This window comes from Cynara cardunculus (assembly GCF_001531365.2).
Source record: "Cynara cardunculus var. scolymus isolate 2C chromosome LG 2, CcrdV1, whole genome shotgun sequence".
In the NCBI taxonomy this organism is placed as follows: Eukaryota; Viridiplantae; Streptophyta; class Magnoliopsida; order Asterales; family Asteraceae; genus Cynara; species Cynara cardunculus.
This window is the reverse complement of record NC_037529.1, coordinates 62,669,505-62,679,608: the sequence shown is the minus strand read 5'-3', so window position 1 is coordinate 62,679,608 and position 10,104 is coordinate 62,669,505.

Here is a 10,104-nt window from a genome sequence, read left to right as displayed (position 1 = left end):
GATTTTATATGATTTCATTTTGTTTATTATTGAAACTTTAAAAAACAAATTTCATTAAGAAATAAAAAAAAAGTAAATAGAAGAGCAAATCAAGAGTTGAAGGTTAAACTTGAGTATACAAAATTACAAAAATAACCCAGGTTAATTATGAGCTATACATTTTTCATCCAAGGGCAAAAAAGTCTTTAACATATTCAATATTTAAAAAAATAAAAAAAATGAGAAAAAAGATAGGAAGGGTTCTAAGCATTAGAAGGTGTCACATCATTACCTTTGGTTTCTTCTTTAATATATATATAGATTATAAATAAGTAAAAACAAACAACCTTGCTAAATAGTCATAGACACTAATCTTTTAAAATACCTTTTATTACATTCACTACAATACAATTGGGTTTATAGAACACTCTCAATCTCTAAACGTCTTAATAGACCGCTTTATAAGACTTAATTTATAGAACCAAAATATAAAACGTTTTATCTAAAAGTGTTGTAATAAATTTATGTGACGTTTTTGAACGTCTTAACAAGTTTTTTAGGATATTTTTCATACAAAGTGTCACATTAGCAACTTTATAGTACACTTTTGAAAAAGTATCCCATAAACTAACTTTTTATAGGACATTTGTTTTTATAGGACAGTTTTTCAATAATGTCTTTTAAAGTTGCCAATGGAACGCTTTTATACTAAAAATATTCTAAAAAACTTATTACGACGTCAAAAAAACGTCATATAAACTTATTAAAACGCGTTTAGATAGTACACTTTATTTTTTTGGTCCTATAAACTAAATCCTATAAAAAAGTCTATTAGAACGCTTAGAAATTGAGAATGTCCTATAAACCCGATTTTATTGTAGTGACTTGCACCCTCCAAATTATTATATTTTTTAATTAATAAAATGACACGTTTACCCTTAATCAGAAAAGGGAGAATTTTTTGCTTTTTAAAATATATTCATTTTTAAAAATTGACATTTATTTTAAAAGAAACTAAGATAACAATGTAAACGCTTATTTTTTTTTATTAACCTGGATATCTAACCCGCTATGCAAGCTGACTAATCCCAGGACGACCATCTGTTTTGTAGATAGTCCGGAGTCAACGCATTTGAACCTCCGTTGTCACAAGAGGATTTTTATTCCTACTTGGATTTGAACTTGAGACCTCCTAATACCTTTGATCTTTGGAGTTCTCAAATCAATCAGGCAACCACGCTTATTTTATAATCGAGGAGTAAAATTAAAGAAACTTTAAAAAATTTAACATTAAATAATATAAACATATATTACTAAAATATATCTTAAAAAGCAGAATTTTCATGTAAAAACGTTATCAGATAGCTGGTACGATATTATATAATGTGTAGGGTTCTGCCACGTGTCCTCTTACCTTACCTGTCTATAGGGTCTAACTTATCCTACTCTTTCATTGGATGTCTTCTACTCTTTTACTCTTCCATAATTTCCAATACCCCCCTATACTTATCTTTTCTTGTCTGTATACCCCCTCTAAAGTTTCTAGTTTCATTTGACTCCTCAAGCTATCAGAAACATGCAAATAACACCATCCAACGTGGATCAACTTTTTAATAAATAGAGAAAACTACAAATTTGGTCCCTGTGATTTGTTGAAAACTATACTTTTTGTCTCTGTAATTTTGAAATTACTGGTCATCATGGTTTACAAAAATGTTTATATTTGGTTCATCCCAGTAATATCTGTTAAAAAATTCCGTTACATGAGAAACATTTTCATCATTTTATTGAATTTATTGTTTTTTACCCATTCAAAATTGATTTTGGTTCTTGTGATTTTCATTGAATAAATCACATACAACTCGATAAAAGAACAAAAATACGTATCATTTAATGGAATCTTTAAACAATCGTTAGAGGAAGGAACAAAATTTGTATGTTTTTGCAAATTCAGATGATTATTTGTAATTTCAAAATTGTATGATAAGAAGTGTTAATTTTGAAAAACCACAAGGATCAGATTTGTAGTTTGCTCTAATAAATATAAAAAGAGTAGGCGCCGTTTACCTAAACACTTACCCGGTAAGCACTTACCAGTAAAATTCAACATTATCGCTTACTTACATGATAATATTTTATTCACTAAAACGCATCGTATGCAACAATTTATCCTGGTAAGCGCTAACCATGGTAAGAGTCCTCGTCTTCACTTACCGGGTAAGACTCTCAATTCTTGTCTTCGCTCTTACCGGGTAAGATTCTTAATCTTTGCCATATTCATCCGGTAAAGTAAAGTGACTTGGTAAACATTTACTCGGGTAAGCGTTTGGTAAACGGCACCTTACTTCCTTTATTTTTACAAGGCAAAATTAATATGGTTTAAAAGCATCTAAAATATAACGTGTTTATAATTTTTGAAATACATAATCAATTTTTTTTTAATTTTATATATAATTTTAATACATTTTCTATTTTAGATATAAGATTAATTATCTATATTATATTATAAAGTATTTGATAAAAACTCTTAAAAATCATTTTTTATACATAAGGTAATGTATATTGATGCATATTACTTAAAATTCAAAATTAGAAATAAATTTCTGTATGTACAACTTATTAAAGTTCCATTTTTAAATTTGTGTAACTAACTGCAGATAAACATAATCAAATACATGATAAACATTCATTTTAAATATATAAAATCTAAAATATAATTAAGATAATCATTGAGTTCTGACAGAATGTTTAATTATCTTTATAAAAAAATATACTATTAAATCAAAAATAAATTACTTTGTTATTAAATTTAAATTAAATTATAATAAAAATTTGAATTAAAAAAGTTACACCAAAAAAACGAGAACTGTTAGATAGTTAATTTGATACTGATATCGATTTATTTTTTTTCAAATTTTTATCTATCTTCAAATTTATATTTCATTCAAAAATAAAAACATTATCGTTTTCTCAAAACCACCAAAAATCGTATTATATCGATAGAGACAATATAAAAATTAAACATTAAAATTGAGATTTATCTCGCTGCATTGTGCGAGTACCCTTCTAATTTTATTAAAATATTCTATAACTTATCATCTAAATACACTTATTTTTTTTACATAAGATAATAACAACCCAACATTACTGGTGGAATGAATAGAAAAATGTTTCTTTCTCATCATATCAAGTTTTAAGAAAAAAATTAAAGCTATAATTTTCTATAATTTAAAGAACAGTTTTAAGAGCCTTCTTTTGAGATCCTTTGTAATTTGTGAGATTCAATATAAACCACAAAATCATAATAAATTAGGAAAAATAAATTTTGAATTGAAAAATTAAATAAATGAATTATGGGTATTTGTACCTTTCTTTCATCTCTAACACGTTCGACTACCACTACCTTAATTTTTGTGTGACACCATGATATATAAATATTATGAAACACAGTGTGAAGTGTGAACACCGATGTAAACCATGTTTTGTACAACCCATATGGTATATAAATATTGTGAACACTGATGTGAACCATGTTTTGTACAACCCATATGGTATATAAATATTGTGAACACAGTTTGTACACAATAATGTGAATATTTTCTGATTGATGATTCCGTGATGGGATGACAATGTGCACAGCATACATTGTTTCAACGGAGATTTTGAGCGGTTAAATTCAGAGTTGCTTGAAGTGGTGGTTGTGGTGGTGCCTTTTTTTTCATGAGAAATCGAAATGGTCCTGAAAAGAGATGATTTTTGTGAATGTAAAAACGATGGTAAATACGGATTGTAATGAGGGAGAAAATGTTGATGATGACTTCAAACTTAGATCATCATGTATAAATCAAAACCTACAAAACATAAAGGAACGTTGGCTACAAATTGCATAGCTTCAAAGGAAAGTGAGTAACGACTTGTAAAATTAGGTTTAGGAGGGAAAGAGAAAGGAAGGTTGTTCCATTGGGGGTGTGATGTCAAAAAAAATTATAATGGAAAATATTGATTAATAATATAATTGAAAATATTAAATGCTTTAGTTTGTTAAAAGAAATTACTAAATTACCCGTGTAAGGTTTGAAAGCCCCAAGCCAAAGATAATTTCTCTAAGTATGTAAATTTGGAAAGAAAGTTCAGATATTTGAACTTGAGGTTTAGAGTTGAAGAGCTAAAATTTCTATTGAGGTTCAGAGTTGAAGAGCTAAAATTTCTAAGTGCTGAAGTCTGAGAAGAATGTCTAGAGATTAGAAGACTTCAGAGTTCGCAGGGAAAGGCTAAGGGGTTATTTGGTTCGCATGATTCCAATGGAATTCTAAAGGAATCGGAATGATTAATTCCCTTGACCAAATTTCGTTCAGGCGTTTGGTTTACCTGTGGAATGGAATTGAATCCCACACATTCCACCATTAATGGATTTGGTCATTGCATCACAATTAAGAAGGAATTCAATTCTATTCCATCCCATTTTCTTTGAAAGACAAAATTATCCCCATCTTCCTTACTTGATCTGAACCACCACCGACCATCGCCAATGACCACGGCCGATTACCACCAATTTTAACCACCGTACACCATTGCGAACCACCATCGATCTGGACCACTACTGAATACTACCCATTTAAACTACCACCAATCACCAATCTTAACCACCGCCAACCACCACTGATCTAAACCATCGCCAACCACTACCGACCTAAACCAACCCTGACCTAAACCATCCCTAACCTAAACCATCCTCGACCATCGTCGATCTGAACCACCACCGACCACCGTTGATCCGAACCACCACCGACCACCGTTGATCCGAACCACTATCGACCACCATCGGCCCGAACCAAAGTCGACCATCACCGATGTGAACCACCGCGGACCATCACCGATCTAAACCATCGCCAACCACCACCGATCTAAACCACAATAGTTGGATTTCAATTCCAAATTTTTTGAAAAGGGTATTTTGGTCATTACCGATATTTCATTCCAATTCCAAAGCTATATTATGTGAACCAAACAGACATATGCCAATTCCTTTAACAGATTCCTTCCAATGTATGCCAACCAAACAGGTGGTTAAACCTGATTACATTTCATTCCAATTTTTTAGACAAATTCAATTCCATCCAAAAACGTTATGAGAACCAAACTCCCCCTAAACGTTGAGCTTCAGATATCTGACTCTGTGCAGTAAGAGTTCGGCTAAAAACTCTAAATTGCCTATTCGGACTTTGGGACTTCAATATATGAACTCCGTAATCATACAAGCTAACCATGTCAAGTTTAGAAGACCAGAGCATATTGTAACACGTGTCCTAATCTCATTAGTCTCTCATTTGTAGTCATGTAACATTAGATTAGTCTTCTAAACCTTGTATAAGTTGTCACTTTGTTTCTAAAGAGGTTATTAATTAGTTGTAATCTTTTAGATATGTTTTGTATAGAATGTTTCTCTCTCTTGAATTTCTCTCTGTAAGCTTGTAACCGTTTGACATCAATGACATATGACTTCCAAATCCCATTCTATATTTTTATTGTGGTTTACATTACTCGGTATTGATTGCATTGCATCTTACATCATTTGGGAACCTACATGGTTATTTTGAAAAAACAATAATCATTTAAATGAATGGATTAAAACGAATCTCATGGATCTCACAAATTTTGAAGTTCTTAAATGATTAAGCTCCCTCCATATTTTTGTTATAAGTAACGTAACTATAGTATTTAGGGTTTGCTTGATAAACATAAGTTAGCTTATTTTTTAGTACATATTTGGATGAACATAGTTAACTTAACTAAATACTAGTTGGAGTAGCTTTTCAGAAGATTTTTGACACTTTTTCAAATTATAACCCCCTTTAATATTAGTTGTCATTTATTACTATTAATTATTATTAAATATTAATAAGAAATAATTTTTACTAATATTGATGAATAGTAATTAAAAAATATTAATTAAATTTGAATATACATTATTAATTATTTAATCATATTCAATTGTTTATATATTATTACTATTAAAATTATTATCCGATATATTTAGTTATCAAAAAACAAATATAACAATTCTAAAAGTGTTTATCTACACTACATTATATTACTTAAAACTCAAGATTGCAAGTAGATTGTGCGTAAGTACAACTTATTAAGACTCCATATATGAATTCGTGTAACTAATTGCAGATAAACATAATCAAATACAAGATTAACATCTCATTTTAAATATAAAAAATCTAAAATATAATTAGGATAATCATTGAGTTCTAACAGAATACTTAATTATTATCTTTATAAAATGTTATATTATTAAACCAAAAATAAATTCTTTTGTAATTAAATTATAATAAAAAAATAAATTAAAGAAATTATATAAAAAATGAGAGTAATTGATTTGATATTAACATTGATATATATATATATATATATATATATATATATTTTTTTTTTTCAAATTCTTATGATATCTTTAAATTTATATTTTATTCAAAACAAAATTATTATTGCTTTCTTAAAAACACATAAAATCGTATTATAACATCGACAAAGACAAATAATAAAATAGCACATTAAAATCGAGATGTGTCTCACTGCTGTATAACGCGAGTACTCTTCTAGTATAAGTTAAATAAAAATAGAAATTATACTTATTTTGTTTCATAAATAATTAAAACTGTGCTAAATGATTTTAATAAAATATTTAATTTAATTATCAGTTATATTTTTGTAAATTATTAGCTAATTAGGATATGTAAGGTTGGCTAATTTATTTTACTCATATTATATGTAATAATTATCTAGAACCATAAATTAATATAGATTTAAAAACCTTATTTTAACGAATCCAAAATTATAATAAATACACACACACAATAACAACAACAACAACAACAACAATAATAATAATAAATTTAAAATTATTTTAATTAACATATTATATTATTTAATTTTTATTTACCATCTGGTTTATACTAATTAACATAATATATTATTAGAATGTCGTTTTGGTTATTTATATTTTTCATCTAACTTATCAGTCATCAACTCGTTTATCAGCTAGTTTGCCAAACATACTCTTAATTTTACACCTAAAGGATATAATCGAACTTTATGTTCCAACTTCTGTTGTACGTTACATTATTATTTGTACGTCTGGGATCATTTTGTCTGTCTGGTACACATATTATCTATTTACGATATCCTTAATACACTTATTTGCGCATCGTAAATATGGGACCACACAAAAGAATCGGTAATGTGTGCATTCTTCGAATCGTAAAAGGATCCTTATTGGTATCAATAAATGTACCATCTTAATTATGTGTTCCGTAAGATTATTTTGTTTCTTTTCAAATTTTTAAACACGTGAAAACTTTGGGATTTTATAGACAATATCTTGTTTTTAAGTTTTTGTTCAGGATTTCAAGATTATAATTTGAATACTTATGTGAAAAGTCAAATATACGAGTCTATTTTTTCAAAAAACATACTTCCAAAAGATATATAATTTGATGTAATTTTTGAAAAAAAAAATGTTAATAACATAAAGAATTATCAACCTATAAACCATTAAATAGATATCATGCACACTATAGACTCTTATATATAGAGAGGGGAATTCAAACGAGAATCATAAATAAATAAATAAAATGAAAACAGTTAAATCATGTGTAAAATTACATGTGATAACCACAAGGGTGGTACATGATTAGTTTGAGCTTGGCTCCAAAGGTCAAAAGTATCAGTAGGTCCCAAGTTTAAATCTAAAGAGGAAAAAAAATCCCCTTGTGGCCATAGATGTTCAAATGCGGTGACTCTGGGCTATCTGTAAAGCAGGTGGTCGTCCTGAGATTAGTCGGTTCACATAGCGGGTTGGATATCCAAGTTAATAAAAAAAAATTACATGTGATTTTACACTAATAATTAATGAAATGGTGTGCGGGCAACATGGTCCGCGATCTCAGGTGGCGGCCAAAGCCGCGTGAATCACATGTGATTTTATACGCGATCTTAGTGTAAAATCACATGTAATTCGACCGTTTTATTATTCTTTTATTTAGTTACAATTCTTGTAAAAGCTTGATTACACACACACACACGCGCACAAGGTTGAGTTCACGTAAGACCAGACTGTTTTCGTGAGACCCATATGACCACTTTTTATACTTGAAACTTCACAACAATGCGTCAAGATACATCTCGAGTTTAATGTATTGTTTTATTCTGTCTCCGTCGATATTATAATACAATTTTATATAGTACTGAAAAACGATAATGTTTTTATTCTTTGAATAAAATATAAATTTGAAGGTATCACATAATTTCGAAAAAAAATGTAATGATTTTAATATCAAATTAAATTTTTAAAAGTTCTTGTTTTTTTATGTAATTTTCTTTAATTCAATTTTTTATTATAATTTAATTTAGATTTAATAACGAAGTCAATTTTTTTCTGTTTAATAATATAATTTTTTTATAAAGATAATAATTAGTATTTTGTTAGAATTGAATGATTATCATAAATATATTTTAAATTTTTTATATTTAAAATGAGATACCTATCCAGTATTTGATAATGTTTATCTGTAGTTAGTTACACGAAGTCAAACATGAAGCTTTAATAAGTTGCACATAAACACAATTTACTTGTAATATTGAATTTTAAGTAATATGTATTAATAAACAGTATTTAATGCATAAAAATAGTTTTTAAAAGTTGTCGTCAAATATTTTATAATATAGTGTGTATATATATATATATATATATATATATATATATATATATATATATATATATGATACTAAATTTCAAAAACAATAATAAAAATACATGCCTTTTATGATAATTTGCATTAATTAATTTGAAAATTATTTTTTTGTTAATCATAGGTGTTCAAATTAGTTTACACACATTTCAACTATTTCTAGCGTCTTTCAAAACAACCAGAAAATTTATAAAGTCCCGTTTGATTTGCAGGAATGGAATGATTTTGGAGGGATTTGGATTTCAAATCCATTCCAATCCCATGTTTGATTTATTAGATTTTCCGGATTTGGAATACCACAAACATAGGATTTTGAAATCCTTAGAGGGTGTTCAGGATTTCATGAGATTTTGTAGGATTGTATGAAATAAGATTTTAAGAAATGTTAAAAACATTTTATTTTATAATAATCAATTAATAAAAATTTAATTTAATTATTTATAATTTTTTGTATAAATTATTTTTTATAAATAATGGAATCAAATTTAATTCCAAATCCTACAAATCAAACACATCAATAATTTCAAATCTATTTCAATCTAAATCCCTTCATAAAATTCGAATCCCTCAAAAACAACCCTGCAAACTCACAAGGGGAATTGTTTATGGGCATATTGTACCCCAGCCCCCCTACATTTCGACCGATTCGGACGTTTTTATGAGTTGCTTTTCTTCTCATGTACCACCACTTTTTCATGATTTATTCTATCATTTGTTTATTGTACGTCTTGTAGTACTTTTTCCATTTATTAAATTACACGGGGTTATTTCTAAAATAATGCATCATATTTAATGAATAAAGTATTTAAATCGTACATTCTCACTTATCTTATCAGATAATACTTTTAGCTATAGAAATGAATTGTTGGTAAGTCTTTGATATAGTAAACGCTTACCATGTAAGAGTCTTCTCCTCACTTAACATGTAAGATTTTTGGTCATTGTTATGGCTCTTACTGGGTAAGTGTATTGGTTCTTGCCATACTCACCCGATAAGGTAAATGACACCCGGTAAGTGAGGGAAAAGACCTTTATTTAGTAAGTGTTTACCAGGTAAATGAAACTTATCAACAAATCTATTTTGATGATCGAGAATGTTACGTAATAAGTGAAGTGAGGGTGTGGATTCTTCCTATTAAAAGTTTACCAAATGAGTGTTTGCTAAATGTTGGAACTTGGCTTAGATATGAGAAACCTTGTCCCACACAGGAGCCAAGATGAAATGTAACCCGTTTCATAAACACCAATCTTTGAGCATTAAATGAATCATTTAAGAGTGTGGGCCCTAGTTTGTGGTTTTACTTAGTCGGCTCTGTTCGACATAATTATAGGTTGTAAAGTCTCTCGATTTCTTGCAACATAAAATCTC